This window comes from Bemisia tabaci, chromosome 8 (assembly GCF_918797505.1).
Source record: "Bemisia tabaci chromosome 8, PGI_BMITA_v3".
In the NCBI taxonomy this organism is placed as follows: domain Eukaryota; kingdom Metazoa; phylum Arthropoda; class Insecta; order Hemiptera; family Aleyrodidae; genus Bemisia; species Bemisia tabaci.
In genome coordinates this window covers 10,194,888-10,217,406 of record NC_092800.1, presented here as the reverse complement: position 1 = coordinate 10,217,406, position 22,519 = coordinate 10,194,888, and the positions used below count along the sequence as shown (strand labels likewise).

The window sequence follows — 22,519 nt, the reverse complement described above, 5'->3', positions numbered from 1 at the left end:
TAAGAGGCTACAACGAGCTCTCCGATGCGTTCAAATTTCACACGGCAGGAAAAACATCGGCTGAAGGAACCCAACTTTAGTCGGGCTGACCTACTAGAGTTTCAGTTTATGCAACCAAAGCTGGCTCTCAAGTCATCTAAGGCCTCGAGAACAAGGACCAAAGTTAAATTTTCGCTGCTGGGAACATATTCAATTCTGAAGTAACGATCTCAATTTACAGCCACTGATCTCTTACGATGCACGGACGAAAACTTTGTTCCGTATCCCCTAAAACTTCAGCTGCCAGAAGTGTAGAATTGGCGAGGATTCAATTTCGGTTCACTTAGCTCCAATTTTTTCTCTCCTAATTTTAGATAATCAGCACAGAAACTCCAATATTACAAACCACAAATGCAAAATACGAAATATTCTTGCTTGGAAATTCGTGTATGAGACAACATTTTGAGAGCCAACTATAAATTTTCAAGAATGCTGTATCTTGAAAGGTGAAATAATGTTAATTTGGGCTAGAAATTAGTACAGCAACATTATGATGCACATTTAAGAAGAAAAAAAAAAATTAATCTGTAAAGAAAAGTAATTTTTTTTTATCAAAAGTAAGCAGAAGAACCAATTCAGATTTTGGAAACTTAACTTACACTAACTTTGGAAACTAACACTAAGCAGAACTTTGAGAGCGCGAAGCACCCTCTGGGGGTTGGACCGCGCAGCAGTCAGGGGGCGCAGCTTCCTAGTGATTCGACTATTTGCGTAGGTATTTGACAGACTGAGTGATATGACTGATTCATTGCGTTAAACATAATATGGGGTCACCATCACGGTAAAGTGCTAGGGGCAGGATAGGCAACTATTCGTGCTCCACCATCGGAAATTGCATACTCGGCTAAACGAAGGCGTTTTACAAGGCTGGTAACCTTGCGTAACAAATACCGTAGATCGACATGTAATAGAGAGAACGCAACATGAAGTATCAGAAAGTTGAGTATACTTCTTGTGTAGAGGGGCATGATCTAGGCAACTAATCGTGCTCCACCATCGTAAATTGCATACTCGGCTAACATTGCACATCGACATGTGGCAGAGAGAGTGAACGCAGCATGAGTTATCAGACAGCTGAGTGCTTCTTTTTTAAAGGGGCAAGATAGGCAACTATTCGTGCTCCACCATCGTAAATTGCATACTCGGCTGAATGCAGGCGTTTTAGCAGGCCGGCAACCTCGCGCAGCGAACATCGCAGATCGACACATGGCAGAGAGAACGCAACATGAGGTAACAATGAATCGCAGTCGTTCTTGGGGTGTTACAATGAAGCGAAAATCGTGTCGGTGGAGAGGTGCAGTAAATTTCTGATATTTAGGTGCTCTCTGGCATCTTGACGGGTGAGGCTGAGCACTCTTGAAGTGCACTTGCCGGCGCCGACAACGCGAACGGTAGAATAATAAATTCTTGATGGCTGCCGGTTGGGCTCGAATTGGACAGACGCACAGGGGATCGAGTCAATTAGAGAGGTTGGACATGCAGTTTTTGACTAAAACTGCAAATTTTGATGTTAATTTCGTCACATTTTAAATTTCAATGGGTGTTTCTAGAGGAAAATTTTACGAGGAAATCAATAAAACCAATTTTAGGACCTCAAAGTTTGTATAAACGGAGTTATAAGCGTTTAAAGTTTCCAAATTTTGTCCGACCTTTCCTTTTGACTCGATCCACTGTGAGACGTAAGCCGAGGGATTCATCTGTATTCGGTATGAGCTTCCAGTCATGTTTATGAGCACAATATCGAGGCTTATGATCATATGTAGGTGTGTTTACTTCTTCTCTGCCGGGTTAAGTAAAAACACCGTGTGTGCATTCGAAAGTTAACAAATTTGATCCAGTTAAATGTTTATTTTTTAGAAGGGTTATGAATATTTTCTCTTGAAATTTTCGGATGATTTAGATCTAATCGCAAATAAAGTGCTCTGAAAAATTGGAGGAAAAATATTCACAGATTTCCATGGAAATTCGTAATTTTAGAGAGGAAATTTGGCAACGTCTAATGGTTTATACGGTGTTCTTCCTCAGCACAGCAGGTTTGTCCCCTCGACCGATTGACTCTGCGAGGTCGGGCGTGGAAATTTCACGATGGTTCATCGTTCAAATGTTTAGCTTCAAAATTAGAAAGGGGTTTAGGTTGATGATTCAGGAATTAAATCCAGGAAGTGGGGCAAAGTAATGGGCCATTCACACTCCTGGCAGGTGAATTTTTCGTTCCCCGTACGAAGTAACGTCCATTCTAAGGTTGTAAAATTGACGCAAACGGCTCAATTATTTTTCCAATACGTACCTGTGAATTTTTGTCCAAAATTTTTCTGATCTTTGCATTATATCAGGAGAAAAATCGGTGAAATTTGTGTTTTCGTGGTGAAAAACAAACTGAAATTGCGAAAACCTGACGTTGGAAGTAGAGAAGAAACCAACAATGATATGCAATATCGTTGTAATATTTGACGATGGAACGCGAGTTATTTTTTATCATAGAAAACAATAAATTGTATTGGGCCGAGTTAAGTTTAATCTCACGTGCTCTGCTTTCACTTACGACGCGACGGTCTCCAGTTTCGTGTTATTGGCGAGCTGAGGAGATCATATCCACCCCATCACGGATTTGCTCTATAGTGATAGACACGCTTCCACTGGATACATTTTTTACGAGATCAAATTTGTCTTTCATAAATAGACATACCGGGATGAAATACGAGGAATATGAAGCGAAGAGCACTCTTGTGACATTTTTAGAAAAACGATCGAATTTCCCTGCTACATTCGCGGTTACTGTTAATGATCACTGCTATTTTTCGTGATCCTGATTTGTAATATCTAGTTTCCTAAAGCAGCACTGCGCAATATCCACCTTGTAATAATATGTACCTGACCAAACTCTTTGGGAACCAACATGCGTAGAAACATGACCCTTTGCTCAAAAAATGTGGTTTCCGAAATTCCAAATTCGAAGCCTTGCATTTAACTGAATATGAAAATAGTGTTTTTTCGAATTTTCACCGTGTGCTATTGGAATGAAAAAATTAAAAATGTTAAAACTTCACGATTTAATTGTTTTTTAGAAGTGCAAGTTCGTCCCTCTCCGTTGAACCTGTCCTAATTATCATCGGAACAAATCATTCAGGTGCTTCCGGGGAACTTGTTTTGCTGCCCAGTTTTAAATTGAAACCTCATTAATTCAGACACAGATAAATTGAGAGAGTAATGTAATTCTCGCTCATAATGAACACAATTAAAGTGCACTTTATAGATCCTCGGCGCTACATACAGGGGAACTTTTAATCAGCAAATACTGACTTTAAGCCACGAACTGCTCGATCACAAATGCACAAGAGGTAAACTCCATCGTCCAGCGTAGTTGCCACTTATTTAAGTGGTAATCGGATTGTTTCATTGAGGATGTTACGCCCTCATGGATGATCGAGTTCATAGAAATTGACTACATCCATACCCGGTCAATAAATATCTCTCGAGATCTGAGTGCTGATTCTGCGGGCTGATTGCTGCAATAATAGACAAAGCTATAGACAAAGAGAGCAAAGAGAAAACTGGGAGATCTTATTTCTGAAGCTAGTGGTTGCGATGGATGAGGAATGTAGGTAATAGACTAACTAACGCCAATCCACAAAAAACCCCGCAGTTAGTCCATCAGTTTTCCCCTCAGTCTATGACAAACATCCGTTTTAACCGATAGGATCACTCCACCATCCCTTCGCTTTCATTTTTCACACTGCCTTAATTTCAGTTATCAGTCTGCGAGAGCATGTTTCGCCTTCATTTCACCGATTAGGCAAAAACAGATCACATTGGACCCGACTCCCTGTATAATGGACTTTATCGACAATCAGTTTTCCCCTTAACAACCACGCGTTTCACCAATGTAGGATCCCTCCATTATCTCCTTGTCTAATTTTTTTGAGTATATGGTTTTGTATTGAGTACCTATATAAAGAAAGTCCGGGAAAGATAATTTTGAGGTTCGGTCATTGAGCTTTCGGGGCCCAAAAGGGCAACCAATCTATGAATTCAAGTTATCCAGTGTGCTTCATTTTTACAAACCGACGGAACCGTTGGAACCGACGGTTGTAAAACACGTATTTGACTAAGCTTTTGCATGAATTTTCTCATTTTTGCGAAAGGACGCTCATTAATGAACATTCTTTACCATCTTGGTCTGATATTGGAATCTGAAGATTGGCAATGACATTTTTTGTATGAAAACTTTTTCTGTCCCTTTAGTCCCTAAGGTTTCCATATTTCGACATGCTCGTACTTTCCCTGTACAGGCACTCTAGTTTTGTCTATCGATTTTAACAATCAGCCCGCTGATCAGACAACACGGTCGGGGGAAAATTAAGAAGTCGGGGTGAAGTTTGATTAAATAATTTCGCGCTGAAATTGGCCACCAGTTTCGCGCAACTTCGGAGTCTGGTCGTGCTTTGTTCTTTATCGCTGCTCAATCGAGCATGTTTTTGTTTCATTCAGATTATCCTGCGGAGCGGATTTCATCTCCCCTCCCCCCCTCTCCCCTCCCCCTCTCCCCCTCCCCCCCTCCCCTCTCCTCTCCCTCTCTGCCATCACTCTGATCAATTACCGTGGCGCACATTCCATCTAGTGTTGGATTTTTTTTTATAAAATCGAGTAATCCAATCTATTATATTTACTTCGCGAACAATCCAATTTTATCGATTTAAATTGTGACTAAAAAATCGAATCAGAAAAATCGGAAATTATGAAGCCTCAAAATTTAAATCGTTCAAAGAAAAAAAATCGAATGAAAATTACCGACAAATTTGCTAAAATTTTGGTCAGATATGAAATAGGTGCAGATTTAATATCGGAGTTTTCAATTTTGAGGGAAAAATCGATTTACACGATTTATCAAACCCAAAAAAATCGATGCGATTCAATCGATTTCTCGGTTAAAAAATTCCAGCTGATGTAACAGTGCCGGCGGGGGAAAAAAACATTTAAAAAATAGTCCACGTGGAAAAAAAATATAAACTTACTACGCTGTCGCGCTGTGAGGGACTGCCGTACAGACATTCAAAAGCTGCCAAATTTTCTCCAACAAAATTGGTATTATACTCTCTAGATCAGAGTACTGATGTTTTAATACATTTTACAGATGATATTTCACATACATTGTATTTTTTTTTAAAAAAAAAAGGTTTCTTCACGTGTACACTTTAACATTAAGTCCAAGAACAGTCAATGACTAAGTTAATGCTAATAAATGTTAATTAAATATACTAATATCTTTCCCAGGTTTTGGTTTTTAAATTTTCCGTCGCAAGAATCACTTTTCCGTGGATTTTTTTTTTTTTGAGGGGGGGATATACATATACAAAGGAGTGCTATATTCCTTACCTAGCTCCCCTTCATTATTAAACTCCGTCTAAACCTACAATAACACTGTTCTAAATGGCAATAACGTGGCATAGAACAGGTCCAGCCGAAGAAACCGCGTACATAACTCACGTCATAACTTAATCTCTACGGCTTGCGGTCAGCCTCACGGCGAAACTAAGCCTTATGACTTATAGGGACCAATATTTACGGACCAGAAAGAAGCGGTCTTTGTCACTGTCCACTCTGACAGATAGCGTGGACAGATTTTTCCTCCTCTCCCGAAACACATCTCTAAGACGCGACCTGAAAAGTAAACACGGTTGCTTGTAGTTCCTGACCCGACTCTGATTTGAGGAGTCGAAACTTCGACCAAAGAATTCGTCTTTTCCTGCGGGCTGATTGTTGAAATCGACAGACAAAGCTATGGATAAAGATGACATAAGAGTTAAGGAGGGATCCTATTGGTTGAAATAGTTGGTTCTACCAGACTAAGGGAGAAAATGATGGACAAACTAAAGGGTCTCTCGTGGGTTGCCGTTAGTTAGTCTATTATCTACCTTCTTTGTCCACTGCAACCACCCGCCTCCACTAATAGGATCCCTCCATATACTTTTTGTCTCCTTTATCTATGGCTTTGTCTATCAATTTCAACAATCAGCCCACAAGACGAAGGGATGTTACTCCATTCCAAGTTTGCTTGACTGACTCAAACGATTAATTTATTTTTTTTTATTTCATAAAAATGAGCCCGAGCAATTTTTAATCCGAAACCTTTCTGATCCTTGTATGAAATCTGAGGAAAAATCAGTGAATTTTCAGTTATAAACGCCCAGTAGCGTGCCGCGCTTTGCGATATATCGATTGATCTGTCATTTAAACCTATCGAAAAGGATCGATAAAATGGGTCTTCGCAACGAAAACCTTCATGATAGATTCTTTACCAAGCTTAAAATCAGGAAATATCGATGAAATCATTTACGCCTCGCCACTGGACAGGTTTACAATGTAATTTACAAGGGGGAATTTGGCAACGTTGAAATGGAGTTAGGTTCTTTTGTGAGAGAAACGACGAACCAAATACGCGGTTTTTGATCATATTAACGGTTGCTCGTCAAAAAACTTAGATATTAAAATAACTCTGACACAGCGGCAGTGACAGATGGTCTTTTGTTTAATGTAGTCGCAAACCAACACCTGATCATATACTCCCGTGGCATTGATACAGATAACGAATATGAGTGCATAAATATAATCGGATGAACTCATATTTTGTCTGCTCACGGATCACTCTCAAACATTCAGTCGCCCACGCAACAAAATCAAACTAGATCTGGTAGCGCTTCAGGGGCAACGAAAAAAATCATTAATTTGAGTATTATCAAGGTAACGTTTTAATATTAAGTTTTCTTACCTCCTTTCTCTACATCTACGGACAACAAGGATGTCTCCTCCTGGAGACAACCATGTTCCTTCATCTATCTAGTTTGCGGTGTTCCAAAATCTCTGCTCTCACTTTGTTTTTTCAAATTGTCAAATGTCAAAACCTTGTATGTTCCGAGTCTCAAGATCACCTGCGCCCCCCGGGTTGCCCGCAGGTCGCAAGTTTTTGTGTTTTTATGCTTCTGCAGGTCGTTTTTCGTGTGAATAATTCAATGAAGATAGAATAATCGGAATTTTTGAATTTTACACAATGGGTCTCCGGTGAGGTACGCCACATAAACGTTGAAAAACTTGAACTGTGTATCAAATTGCTCTCTCAAAAATAACTGTGGCTTGTTTTTGAAGCTCAAAGCTTGTCTGCTTCTACGAGAAACTATGTGGCTTTACAAAGTGAGATCCGTCAAGCGCTGTAGCTTAGCTCAATTATAACATTTTAAAATTAGGAGTATCCCCAAAATTTGGCATGAATGGGTTGTAATATCTGAATGGTTCAGTTCTGTATGGATCATATATATATTTTAACTGAGGGTCCATGGTTTCTCCTAAATTTTGAGAGCAAAATCTTTATCATCAGCAAATTTTTAATGAGGTATGACGGACATAATAATGGTTGGTACTCTGAGTTCTCTCTCGCTCCTCTCGTAAAATTCAAAAATTCCGATTATTCCATCTTCATTGAATTATTTACATGAAAAACGACCTACAGAAGCACCAAAACACAAAAACTTGCGACCTGCGGGCAATACAAGGTTCCCCCGGGCCGTGTCAACTTTGAAGACTTATAACTCTGCTTCTAACGGCTTCCCCAAGATGAACTTGGGCATGTTTTAAATCTTAAACCCTCTTCTTTCATTAAAAATGATTTTTGTTTTGCTCCGCTCGAACCGAACTACCGAAAATCTCGAAAAACGAAAATTTACGAAAGGTGGACCTTGTATAATTCCCCCAAAAGTGGGTCAAAATTTAAAATTTTATCAATTTCATACATATATTCTGATAGCTCTCATTTTTTTTTTTTTTTTGGAAATTTGGACACCAAGATCATCTTTCTACGACAAACCGTTGAGAAGTTATGCTACTTTAAAGTTTTTGACTTTGACCCTCTCTCCTCTCTTTTCCCTGGGGGTTAGGCAAAAAATATGACCAGTTTTGAGTGTCTGGAAATACCCTCTTTCATTCCTGAGAAAATCGTGGGATTCCGCCGTGCTTAGGCCGATTTGGCCGTTTTGTTGTAGGGACCTCTTAACTCTATTTGGACACATTTTGAAAGGTCAAACTTCCTATTTTCTCGATTTTTCTTATTTTCTGTCTCTTCTTTTCTTCATTCTGTTCCTGCTTTTTTGTTATCCAGGGGGGAGGGGGGGGGGAGGACAGAGGCCTTGAGCCTCCAAGCCATCCCCCTATGGATACGTGCCTGATCCAGATACGCGTTCCTGCAATTTCAAAAGGAAAAGGAAAAATTTGTAGATGTTCTTCGCAGCTCAGCTTAAAGCTTAAGCTTGTATAGGGCGAAGTCTGTGTTAAGATAGCTACAAAATACGTCTAAGAGAGGTCAATTGGAGGAATCTAATCTTTCTAATCTTCTGCCGCTCTTTAATTATGTAAAGAGTTCACTTCAATCCATATTTAGTGTTCAAAATTTATGATCGCTTGAGAGCTACATCTTTGGGCATCCACGCTTAGTAGCTCAGGCTCTTTTTATGTGCGAGAGGATGTGCGAAAGGATTTAGAGTGCTATTTAGGAGATATTTAGGTGCGTAAAAAGTTTTTAAAAATTACTCACTTGCTCACATTTATTTTACGTTACGTGCGTTTCAAGGGCTCAGCCTAGCGATATCTCGTGCAGTCGCGAGGTGTGAATGGTCGATTACAGATATTTCCCCATTTGAAACTATGGTGAAGAATCGATTATGAAGGTGCTCGTTGCGAACACACTGTTAATCGATCCTTTTCCATAGGTTTCAATGGCAGATCAATCGATTTATCGCAAATACGCCACTGATCTCGTGTTTGTTACAGTATGACCAGCTAATTCATTTACTGCAAGATTAAATTATTTCAAACAGATTGGCCAGATTAAGATATGCCAGGCACATCCTAGCTGCACGTATGGGCGTGTTGCTAACTTTTGCCAGAGCAAAGATAAGAGTTGATCATTATAGATAATGTCTCAAAAATCACGATAAGCGCATTGGCAAACTCTGAAATGCACTCCCTAACGTCACAACCTGCGTAAGAAATTTGCGTTTTTTAGGCTTCCCGCTTCTAAAAGGATACTACAGCACAGATGAGCATTTCGTTAGAGGAGTCGTTCCTTTCAATCCCTGCTCGACATGGCGGACGCTTCCGCGCGCACCCGTCACATGTATTTTGGCGGATTGGCGTCGACTATTGTTGAATATTGCGTGGTCGAAGTAGTATCCTTGTGAGCAGGGATTGCAAATTTCTCATGCAAGTTGTGAAGTAAGGAGTGCATTCCCAGACTTTGCCGATGCGCTCATCGTGATTTTTGAGACACTTTATATAAGTAACTCTTATTTTTACTCTAGAAAAAGTTTGCAACAGGCCCATTGCAACGTAAAATGGAAATATTTTTCCAAGGATCCGGGTCTGCATGATTCTTAACTTCTTTTTTAATAATGCTTGAGTACAGGGATGGGGAAAGTACGAACATGTTGAAATATGGAGCTCTTGGGGCCAAAAAGAGCAGCCAACCTTCTTACACGAAAAACATCGCTGCCAACCTTCAGATTTTCATATCATACCGAGTTAGCCAAAAATGATAAGAATTAGCGTCCCTCCGCAAAACTGAGTAAATTTAAGCACAAGCAAAGTAAAATACGCGCTTCTTAAACGACGGATCGTAACCGTAGTAATAGGTACACTACACAGAAAATAATAAGATGATCGTCACAACCAGCCGCTGGTTGTGGCTAGAGTACCTATATTGAGAGAGTATGGCCACTGGGCCCCATGGAGAGGCTTAGGACCCAAAAATGGCGGTGCTTTGTTTTGGTTTTTGTGGATGGGAGGGGGGTCATTGCCAACTTTTGACGTTTATCACCAACCGCACTTGCTGCCAACCTTACTACATCTAAGATAATTTTTCTCAAAAATTGCACACGATTAGCCTTAAAAATATGTAAAGAAGTCGCAATAGTGCATTTGGGTAAATTTCTCGTTACGATAAGCAAAGAAAACTACATTTTAAGTCATTTTGCATTACATTAATTTATGGCGTCCGCCATTTTTGGGTCCTAGGGGCTCCATTCAGCCTAAGATGGCTGAGCCAATCAGAGGTGGTAACACCAGTGGCCATACTCTCTCAATATAGGTACTCTAGTTGTGGCGACTGTCCTCTTTTTTCCGGGTAGTAAATCATTCTGGATAGTTTGAGTTAATCGGTTCGCTACTCTTTTGGGCCCCAAAACCTCCATGACCTAACCTTCAAAATTACCGACCTATGTCCTTACCCTCTCCATATAGGAGCTCTAATTCATCCCGGTTTGCCGTTAAAATTGTGTTCAGGAAAAATTTCTCACCGTTACAAATTGCTGGTGATCCATTGGAGGGCACTATATCTGGAGTACCTATATAAGGAGAGCACGGAGAATGGAGGTCGGTAATTTTAAGGAAAGGGAATTGAGCTCTTAGGGCCTAGAACAGCAGCCAATCTATAAATGGGTCACTGTGTGTTTATTAGTAAATATTCTGAAAGTACCAGGTAAGCAGAGTACAAGGTGATTTACTGCGTATTTTTTGAGGCAAAATCCCGGACAAACCGGCTTTTAAAAAGTCCAAAGACTAGAAGGAATTTCAAACGCCCTGGAATGGCGGGAAAATAATGAAAGAGATGTACTACGGCAGTCTCCTCTCAATTTCCAACTGATGTCTGAGTGTTGCTCGTTTAATACAAATAACATGAAAAAGATCCGATTCTATGATTATAAAGATACGGTTTTGATTTTCCTATTGTTATCCTGTACGAGGAGTAGAAAGACAATATATTGACGGAAGCCATAAAAACCCACGCTCGCATCTGATAGGTGCCAAATGATATCATTCGGCTCGGCGCGAAACCAGGGCGTTTTAAATGTGCGGAAAAGTTGCGCTTTGAGAACTGTGTATTGTGAGGTTTCCGAGTTACTCAGTTGCGTTTTCAATGTGCGCATTGATTTCTACGCGTCAGTTACCCGCAGAAACATGTATTCGCGAGTCAAAATTCTTTCACGGTTTAGTAACCCATTCATATTATTCAGAGTGATTTATACAATCGTTACGACCTACCTATCGTTGGTAAAGCACGTATTTGACTTAATTTTTGCATTTTAATCATTTTCGCGGAGGCACGCTCATTTATGAACATTTTTGGCCATTTTGGTTCGATATAGGAGTCAGAAGAGTGGCAGTGAGATTTTCCGTTTTCAAAGGTCACCTGTCGTTTTGGACCCTTATTGCTCTATATTGGACGTATTTCTATCAAACGGAACTAAGCGCCATAGTAGGAGGGAGGGAGAGAAGGGCTTGGATTGGCGGGTGTTGCGAAACGCGATGCGCGTTCCATCCTATACTCGCAATGCTTTTCCATGGCGCTTAGTTCCGTTTGACAGAACGCGCTATCCGGGATTCTAAAATCCTCAAAAGGAACTCAATTTGGCGCTTAGTTCCGTGTAACAGAAATACGTCTATTTCTACACGTCCGTACTCTCTTTATGTAGTAACTCCAACTATATCTTAAGTAATTGTAATTCACTTGCAGGTGACGCACGGAGTTCAAAAGATGCGGGGTATCATCACAATACATGTATGTATGTCCGTCTGTTATCTGGCTCTGGTCAATGCTAATAATTCGGATTGGGAAATCAAGGTTTACCCGGATCCAAACTACGGTGGCACTCCTGAAAGAGTGTCGGGCTATGTGAATTACTTTTGCCAACCAATTGTGTACGTAAACGGCGTTAGCTCTATTGACTTCGGAAACAAAGGCTGCGGTGGGCATTATTTGAGCTTTTATCCGGATAAAAAATGCGCACTCCCGGCACTTGTTGGAAGCCAGAAATGTTCCACTCCACAAGTTCCAAAATTCGCAAACGATAAAATTTACGGCGTAATGTGGGACGCCCGTGCATGAATATTCCTTTAACTCCATCAAGGCGAACTACCTGTCACAATATTCAGCAACTGTGCGTTTCTTCCCGACCTTTTAAGGATGATTCTATACTCCATCTATCAATTGATAATTTGTGGATTTCAAGACTTTTTGGCGCGTATACGTAGTATACCGCCTTTGCGATCGTTTCGACCCCCCACTCGATACAATAACCGAGTCCCTTAGTTCCTTACCGAAAAGTGACTGCCGCGAACTTCTGAGATTTTCCAAAGCGTGTAAAAAGTTTATTAATCCGTCAATAATTATGATTCAAAGTCTTTTCTCATTCTGGGGCTTTCTAGTTTATGTGCAATGAATACCAAGAGTCTACGTTCCTTGGTTTTTTTTAAAAAAAAACCTTAGAATGCTCAGCGCTAATTTAAAATATGCATAAATAAGCAGAAGCAGACGAACTGATTCGAGGATTGCTGACCAGATCAGCACTCTTCGAATGAGAATTTCACTCCTTCGTTTCGTTTAAAACGTTGCATAGACAGATATCTACACCCCTGTTTATGCTTTTCAAAATTTGGGACCACTGCTCTGATAACGTGGGCCAGCCAGGATAGCCGTAAGTGCAATCTGTGATGAGCCTCAAAACTCATTAGACCATGTGCTAACCATAACACGTACAGAAATCAGTTTGCTTTTACAGAAATCCACTAACCCTTCTCCTCCCCGCACACTGGACCTCTGTCCCGACACCGTGGCAGTTTCTTTTGTCCTCCCGAGCGACCCGACCCGGACCCTCACCCTTGATTTTACGCTTGATTAACCATTTCACCGTCACGCTAGGATTCGTCCAATTTTCAAAAAAATTGTTTCGCGTGTACTTAGCAATTTTTTCCTTACTCTCCGTTAAAACACGAATTAAAAGAGGTCTCATTCATAAAAATCGGCCGAATAGAAGAGAAGTTACAGTATTCGAAATCCGAAGAAATCAACGAAACTTCTCCAGACAAAAACTAAAATGAAGGGAAAAAAAGAAATGTATAAATTACAATTAAATATAATTAACCTCAGAATTTGACAAGTAATTCAATTATATAACGGAGAAAAAATTGGGAGAAATTACAAAAAATTCGCCTCTTGCAAGGGGCTTTCTTGTAAGAATTTTGACCTGAAGACAAGGTTTGAATAGCAGCAGTACTCCATACAATACACGGTGTGCCTAAATGAACATTTTTTTTTGTCAAAATCGAAAATTCTTTATATTTTTTAACTACAGTGTCTCTTAAGTCGTTTAAGCTAAAAAAAAAAATTCCGTCAAGATTCTGGCAAGTAAAGGCGCTTTAAAAGTATTCTGGGGCTGTATTAGCTAAATCACCGGGAGTAAATCCCGTTATATTATTAAAAAGAAACTGACTCCATAGTTTAATGCCTTAGTTTCTTAAATACGATTATTTTAAGCACTCAAAAATGTATACCACCAATTTTAGCCATGGGGGTGATTACCTGAGAGCCGACAATATCACGAATTTCTCATAGAACCTTTTAAATGTGGCTTGCTTTTTGGGCAGCCGATTCGGTCATCGAACCGGGATTTAAATGGAAGCTGATAATAACACAAAGCTCTGAGAAAAATTTTGAGATGATTATAGGAACGGTTTGTAAATAACGAGGAGAGGCGGGCAAAGCGGCTAAAATCCGATATAATTTTTTGCCATTATTCTGTTGAATGAATGTTGCCGCGGACTGTGTCCACACATGGTTTCTGTTCAGCACATCGATACGTAAGTATTTTTACACGTAGAATCCAATGTTCACGTCAGGGAGTCGACACACTTCGATTTTTTCGATTTTATACGGAAAATTGATGGTTTTTCGGGATTGAAATTATTATTGTTTCATGAAAAGTAAATGCACCCAAAATGACTATAACATATTGATTTTTACATATTTGCACTCGCGAAATTGGTTGGTAAATTCAACGAGTGGGTTTTTTTTTTTTTTATTAGTACTTCAAATAATAGTACAGGAAAACACTTTAGATATATTAAATATCTTTAAAAGCGAGACTTCATTGTTAACTGAATATTAACTTAAAATTAGACACGTTTTAACTGTACACAATAAACTACCTCTAACAAATGAGGAGAATAATAAAAACATGATTATTTCTACAATCAAAATGTCTTTTTTCTTTAACCTGAAACTGCGGACAACCGTTACCAGTCAAAGTCCTAGTCCTCCTGATTGTGTCCTAAGAGCACAGGGAGGCAAACATTTTAAACGAAAGAGAATTTTGTGAAACCCTGAATTCCAAGCTCATGGGGTTTACGTCGTTTGAGTCTTCGAATACGTTGGTCCCTTTCCAACAGCGCAAGCGCTTCTGGATTGGGATGCCTATGCAGACGAGTCTCATAAGAGTTATACAATTTGGTTATGTACTCCTCTACAGAATCAATATTGAGGTCAGCGCGAATATCTGCGTTCCTCTCGTACCAATGAGCTTTAGCAATGCTTCTAAGAATCTTCATTTGCATGATTTCTATCTTTTCTAAGTTTGATTTGGCTGCGCAACCCCACAATTGGCAGCCGTAACTCCAAACGGGCCTCAACATTGACTTGTAGAGGAGCAATTTGATTTGCAAGGATAACTTAGATTTACGGCCTAATAGCCATTGCATATCATTAAATTTAAGTTTCAACTGTGCAACTTTTTTCTTTATATGTGACCCCCACTTGAGCCTGGAATCCAGGTGAAGGCCAAGATATCGATCAACGAGTGGGTGCATCGACTTGGTATATCAAGTTTCTGCAATTTTTTACGGAAAATCGGTAGATTTTCGGGATGTAGATTGCTTACTTTCAATTCATGAATGAATAAAGCATGGACATGGTTGAACTTCTTTGCATGGAAATACGTTTAAAATAACAAAATCAAGACATATCTAATGCAATTGCATTTGTATCGAGTCAATTTATTTTCAATAATATAACGAGATTTATGATGCCGGTGATTTGGGTATTTTAGCCCCTGCAAAATACCTTTAAATCGACTTTATCTTTCAGGAAAATTTTTCCTTTCTTCGCTTAAATTATTACGTAGCACTTTTCTTTAAGAATCTGATGAGGTTTTGCTTGGGGCAGATCAAAAAACTTAAACTCGTTCGAATGGCTTTTTACATTCACAATACACGGTCTCGTCAAAGTGCGTCGTTGACCTCTCAGTGTTGGATCGTATGAATTCTCTTGTTGTGCTACTTGCCTATTTTGAATCTCTGTAGATGAAAACTAAAGGGGTTGATATGTGCGAGTTAATGACGCGCCTTATCAACACATTGTGTTGGAGTTCACGGCTTGTTTTGGTTTCTATGTGATCTTAGTCCAACTGTGGCTTTCCGTCTTTGAATTTTCTGTTTATTTTACCCAAGCGTTTGTTTTTTCTCCGAAAGTAATCTTGGGTGGTAGATGATAGTGTGGAAATTAACATCCTTCATTTATTGCAATATGGATGCAAGCATATTATTTCTACTATGTCCTCATTATTTTCGCATCTACCACGTAGGCGTAATGCCTATGGAACGCTCGCGCTTTAAGAAAAACTTACTTAGAAAGAAGAAAATCCATCCCCTTTAAAAAAATGTCCCATACCTAGAAAGAAGACAATCCATCAAATTGTTTGGGTTAACCAGTTCTTGATTTGTTACCAAAACTATTCCTCCTTGTTTCACCATTGCTTAGTTCACTGGAGGCTAGCCAGGCAAGCTAAGTAGGCACGTGCATTACGAGAGCCTAATCATTGCCCAATCGATGCAACTATATGACAGAGGTCCTTGAAAGGAGACCGCGGTCAATTAAATGTTCGAAGTTAAAAAAGAAAAGGTCCACTGTCTCATGAGCTCTGAGATACGGTCATTCTTATGGAACTTTCGACTCCTCAGAAAATGAAGATAGGTTTCGATATCAATTTTTTTGATTAGCCATTAATTAACACTATGGACAAGGTGTGCGACGCCCAGCACGCCAAATCAGATAAAAAGAACGAGAGTGCATGAGGTATACCTCATGCTGTATACTCGAGGTGGGTTTAATTATTGAGAGAATGCTCAGACATTTTAGGGGTTTCACGACCGGAGTTATTCCGCTAGACTATACACGTGACTTTGGATCCACGAGGGAACGTCAAAAGATGATGAATTTTAAATGCTACGAAATTGATTACATACCGTGCATAAAACCAAGTTGCCAAGATTTTCTCACGAAAATGAATGGAACTTGGAGAGAACATAGAAATTTACTTTTGAGAAGGCAAGAATGGAATCGGAGAAAACAGATTAAAGTCTGTTGAAGGTAGGTGTTGGACGAATTTACAAGGAAAAAAAATAAATTGCTGATTCAACAATTCAATTGCTAAAAACAGTGAGTGCAATGTTTCAACGTAAATTTTACAACAAAAAAATGCTACTCTAACCACATTGTAAACTAATTTAACCACGGGGGTGGTTAAAGTAGCATTTTTTGTTGTAAAATCTACATTGAAACATTGCACTCACTGTTTTTAGCAATTAAATTGTTGAATCAGCAATTTAATTTTTTTCCGTGTATGCTAAAGGGAACTATGTGCATAGGGATTGGGCGTGACATAGTTCCTTTATTAGCATAAATAAATTGAAATAGAAGTCTGATTCAAGCAAAAGGAGCCTGACTACATCACGCTACCTACCTAATTGAACCTCATGTTTTTTTCAGTGAGTCAAGCAGAGGTCTGATTTAAGATATTAAAAGTATTTTCATTAGAATCTGAGAAAAATTCGGAGTAATTGGACGTGTTTCTGTCAAACGGAACTAAGCGCCAATTTGAGTTCCTTTTGAGGAATTTAGAATGCCGGCTAGCTCGTTCTGTCAAACGGAACTAAGCGCCATGAAAAAGCATTGCGAGTATAGGACGGAATGAGCCCGGCTCCCGGCTCCGCCACCAATCCAAGCCCCCCTCTACCTTCCTCCCCCAATGGCGCTTAGTTCCGTTTGACAGAAATACGTCCAATTTATTCTGCTAAAAAATATGGCCACTGTTAAAACAATATGGTTTATTCCTGAATTTATCGCGGTTGACTTAAATCGAATCATCAGATAAACCCCTGCTGCAACCAGAGTTGAAGAATGGACAAGGGCTGAGACTGGGGTAGGTGCTGCTATGGCTTCTGTTAATCAGGATGAAAACGGAATTCGGGCTCTTTTAGAAAATATACTAACTGTTTCTAAACCAACTCATGCAAGCCTAGAATCTAAATATTCTATTGATAAAAATATTCATGAAGCTGAATCTATCAAAATTATAATACAAAAAAATAAATAAAAAATAAATAGACCTTAACATTCTCAGCGATGCATGTTTGGATGGGAGATATAAATACACAACTTCCGACTCATTTTTCGTAGATTGATATTACCTTCTTTTTTCTTCCGTTTTTTTTTTTTTAAAGAAGGAAGTTTTTATGAACTAAGTGCACGCTCTACTTTTCAAAAATGCAACTTGAAAAATTTACAGGACAAATTCATGAATATATCCCGTTACGAAAACTTTTCGTGATATATTTGGCTCCTTCCTTTTTATCAAAATACATTTACGGCGGATTCTCCGCATGAGGCAACGCTGGTCACGACGCACACTGGACCGAATCAATAGGAGAAGTCAGACGAAATCTGGAAACTTTGAAAGCTTTCATTTTCAAAAATATGAAACAAACAAGTTCAAGAGTGGTTCCATTGGTTTTATCGTAAAAATTCCTCTCAGAAACGCCCCTTGAAATTGAATTTGTAACGGAACAAACGTCCAAATTTGAAATGGCCAAAAAAATTTTGTCCGACTTCTTCTAGCTCGTACCACCGTGCGGCGCTGCCTAACTGGACGGCCCGATTTTTGAAGTTGGTAATTAATTTATCACCCCTGTCGGACGCGGTAGGAAAAAGCCACGTGAGGGGGGAAGGGGGGCAGCATACGTCAATCAATATTGAAGGCGGTGCCCGGGAGATATTTGACAGGTGCATGGAAGTGGCGTTTTAAAATTAAACATCATATTCAATTACCCCGATTCTCGATTCAGATGTTTTAAATTACTCGCGCGGCGCGACCGGCGCGTTAGCCGGGTCGGAGCCGTAAATTAACCTAATTTGAGCCTCACCTCACAGTGGAACCGGTGTCCCTTTATACTTAGAGTCCCTTTATACTGAGAGTTAAGACAACCCCCCTCGTGGAGTCACAAACGGGAATAAAGATTACACAAATTGAAAGTTTCTCGTAATCTTTGATCGGCCCATTCTCGAATTCCTTTTTTCGTTCCTTCTCTCATTCCATTTGTTCCTTGCCGAACCCGTAATTCCCCGGTCCATTCCAGATTATAATCTTTGCAATTGGGGAGAATGTAATCTTTATTCCTGTTTGTGACACTGTGGAGGCCTAAAATACGGGAACCAATCAGAAATGGATTCACATTGTCTTAGCTCTCAGTATAAAGGGACTCTATGACCAATTGACCAACCTGGTATCTTCATCTAGCGGCTGCCTGCCAATTTCTTATGGAGAAATACATTGTAAACGATGAAGAGACCAGGTTTGTCAAGTCCTGTGACGTCACGAAAGTACCGACTCCGTTCGTGTGTAAAAGTGACCCTTTTGAAAATCCGAATTTTGGGGCGTTTCCAAACTGATCTTTCGGGGGTGTCCGGTTGTCAAAAACTCAGGAAAAATTCCTATGATATCAGGATCCTTAGTTCTTTCGATACAAGCAATAAATTGTGCGACAGGCCCATTCGGAAGACTCTCTCGAGGACGAGAAATATTTGGAAGGTTGCGTTAGAAATCTGGCAGTGGTCAGAGGAGAGGAGGCGGGGAGAGGTAATAATGATACGTGGTGGAATTCAGTTCCCCCTAAGCCTGTAATTATCGGGCATTTTCCGGAAGGGTGCATAATTGGGGCCAGAGGTGGTAGGAAGCCCACGTTTTTTTAACCATCGGAAATTTCAGCGCGCGTCAAGAGCCAGTGTTGCTTCTATTGAGCGTTGATTCGGTGTGATATTTTGGCGCTATGGTGTCATTTATAGTCCTCTTTATACCGCAGAGGAACAGTTTTTTTTAAAATTTTTTTATTTTTTGAACTTATGTTATCACGTGTATTATGTAAGAGTAACAATTAGTCAGTTGGGCTGGTCTTAGAATCGTGTTTCAATACTTTATTCCAGTAGATTAGCTAAAAATATTGAGATCCGTCCAAACAGCAACATTCTACGATCAATATTGACAGAGATATCACGCGTTCAAAAATTCGGTTTATGACGACATCCACCCCGGGAAGGACACCCTTGGTTTCTTCCAAATTGCTTTCATCCGAGTTTCAAGTTGAGTAACCCGTGCAAATGTGTATCTCAACAGATTGGTGAAAGCAAAGTGGAAGAAACCGAGGGTGTCACTAATACGGTGACGTAATAAACCAAGTTTTTCGAGGAGCAATAACTGGTTTGTCAGGGATACTCACATTATCACTGGTCACTAAACGTGAAACTTGAATGAAAGCAAGGTGAAAGAAACCATGGGTGTCACTACCGTGGTGGCAGGTGGATGACGCCATGAGCCGAATTTTTCAAACCACGATATCTCGGTTTATACTGAACGTATAGAAAGTTCCTGTTTGGACAAGTCTTATTATTTATAGCTGATCCACGAAAATCAAACGTCAAATCACGATTTCTGTGACCAGCGTAAGTGGCCCATTTGTCTGCTGTTAAATTAATTAAAAGAACGAACAAAAATTTTACTGTGATAAACGTATTTGGTGGATAAAAAAAACATTTTTCTGGGAAATTTTTCTGGTACGTGTCTTTAGTCTTATTGGCCTATTTTGGACAGAAATTCAAATATTAATCAGTATTTCAGTTATTTAACAAAATTCCGTATCTTACTCAATGTTAGTTTAGATCCACCTTGACGGATCTTAAGAGTTAATGCAACATTCCTGCACACATATATCCATGTCTCAAATGTTTATTAATAGCTTTTGTTTTCGTTTGAAAATGAGCGTATAATCTGCAGAAACAATGAAAACATCCTAGGTGTGTTTTCGTTCTATTTAAAGCTTTTTATACACATTTTTCACTGTAATTTTTTGTATTACATTGTTGATTGGAGTTCTCATTATTTCGGTTTACTTCTTGCCACTTGCTCATTTTTAATTCTCCTGTGAAAATTACAAATCTGCTAAGTACAATCCCTGACTTGGACAAACTTGAACTATGCGGTTGCCACTGCAAAAACGACGAAGAAAAAACCGGCAAAGCCCAGCGTGGAGGCTTCTTCAATGTTAATCTTCCGCCGCGTTGGTAAGGCGCAATGATACAACTGTTCGTGCTCTCCGGGATGTGGGTGGTATCACGCCACAATTGAAGGCGTTTTTAAATCTACCAGGTTTTGATATTAGGACTGTCGTGCCGCATCTAGTTCGGCACTTTTTTGTTAACACAAGTTTACAATTCGAACAATGAAGGGTGGGAAAAGAACAAGAAGAACAATGTTCGATTGAAAAACCTGCCAAAACCATTGGAAAGCGCGATTTGACTCATGTCTTTAGGGTAGTTGCGTTTCTTGTGACCGGGCAATTCAAATTTTTCAAAACCAATGTAAAATAAAAACCGTTAAAATCTTAGTTAGGAGTTGATTTCAGTAACTTTTATTGCAAGAATCATGTTTAACGAAAAACTCTGGTTCAGAAACATGTGCAATCGTGCACCGCGTTTAGCAGGAAGGAACCAAGCCACATCCGCTATTGTCAAATATAACTGGGCAATTTACTTTTTTAAAAGAGAATGTTTAAGCGGATTTCTTTGAAAGTTCTATGGAATTTGTTTCGTAAAATGCAGAAAATTTTTCACAAAAATCCGCACAACTGTTCTCATGTAAAGAATTGTATAGTACGGTTAAATTTGGCAGTATAGCTGTTAAGGCTTGGTTCCTTTCTGCTTAACGCGATCCAATCAGAATGCTTGAATCCGTGCCTTGTCTAGCAGTCCATCGAAAAATATAGTTCAATCGTCACCTCCCGGCCAACGTATCACAAACGCCATGCGACGTTTCAAAATTTCCGCCGCCGTTTTATTTTTTTCAGAGAAATTGTTGGTTGAATCCGTTTCAAAATTTCACTGAATTTTTCCGGCAACACAAAAAAAAATCAGTGCAATTTTCGTACAGCTGTGTTAAACAATTTCTTTGTAAAAAAATAAGATGGCAGCGGAAATTGTTAGACGTCGCATGCGGCGCTTGTGATACTGTGGCCGAAAGGTGACGAATGGAGATGTTGCATGTGTGAGGAATTTGCGATTTGACTGTTGATTCTTATGTAAAAGTTCGCGAGAAACACGATGGTGCCATTGGTTTTCTACGAAATCAACTTCCAAGCTCAAAAAAAGCTCTCAAGTTGAGGCCAAAATGGAGGGGTTATCCCACGCTATCCTGAGAGTCCACATCTTCATCAAGACAAACTCTCCATGCAAAGATAGGGAGCAAATACATTAGCAGTGATGCCGTGTTTTCAGTTTTGGAGTCCCCAAATAAAGTGGCAGCCCTGTCAATGTATTTGTTCCCTATCTTTGCATGAAGAATTTGTCTTGATGTAGAGGTGGACTCTTAGGATAGCGTGGGATATCCCCTCCATTTTGGCCTCAACTTTTTTGAGCTTGGGAGATGATCTCAGAGAAAACCAGTGGCACCATCGTGTTTCTCGCGAACTTTTACATAAGAATCAACAGTCAAATCGCAAATTCCTCACACATGCAACATCTCCATTATTGTGTACAATAAATGGGACTTGAGAGAGCGGTACTGTAAGATGCAGTGAAAATCGGCAACTGGCAAACGGCCATACGATCGCATTGTTTTAGGAAACAATCCACTCAATTTATTTCCGAGTCGGGACGTCTGAGTCCGGGTATCACGTGCGCGCTTTAACAAGCTAATATTTCCCGCCGAAATGACGTTCCCGGGCTGCAAAAACGGCGAAATAACATTTCGGCTCCTTCTCAAAGTATTCGGGAACAATGATCAAATACCGAACGTGACTCTCCTAGTAACAGGTGTGTATACCACGTGCATTCCCCGCCCGCTCTCTGCGCATTCTGCGAGAGCCCCCGCTCGCTCGGTTTGTGGATAAATATTCGCTTTGCAATTCGCTCTTTCGGTTCAAGGCGAAGAAATAGTTATCGGGTAACGCAAAAATTGCTCCGTTTGCGCGAGAGGGAGTCTGCGGTGTGGTGCTGAGGAAAAACGCCCTATGAACATTAGGATGAAGCCAAATTTACACTGGAAAAAAAACACATTGGATCTAGAGTCCAGACTCTTGAAAACATTGACAAGAAAAAGGACTCTTGATTCAATCAGATCTAAGCTTAAATCAAAAGGAAATCCGCTCAAATTAAGAGGTTTGGTTCTTGATTTAAGCTTAAATCTGATTGAATCAAGAGAATGTTTTCTTGTTGATGTTTTCAAGAGTCTGGACTCTAGATCCAATATGTTTTCCCAGTGTATTTGTTTGAAAATAGGAATTT

The 22,519-nt window shown here is 39.7% G+C and overlaps 1 protein-coding gene and 1 long non-coding RNA gene across 4 annotated transcripts in view; one reads left to right on the top strand and one right to left on the bottom strand.

The window, feature by feature from the left end:
• Positions 1-22,519, bottom strand: part of dcma (decima) — a 331,402-nt gene that overhangs the window by 124,553 nt on the left and 184,330 nt on the right. The gene's annotated exons all lie outside the window — the stretch shown is intronic.
• LOC140225216 (uncharacterized) lies at positions 5,382-14,115 on the top strand. Its single transcript, XR_011900355.1, has 2 exons — positions 5,382-6,777; positions 11,594-14,115. It is a non-coding gene; the product is annotated as an uncharacterized lncRNA (long non-coding RNA).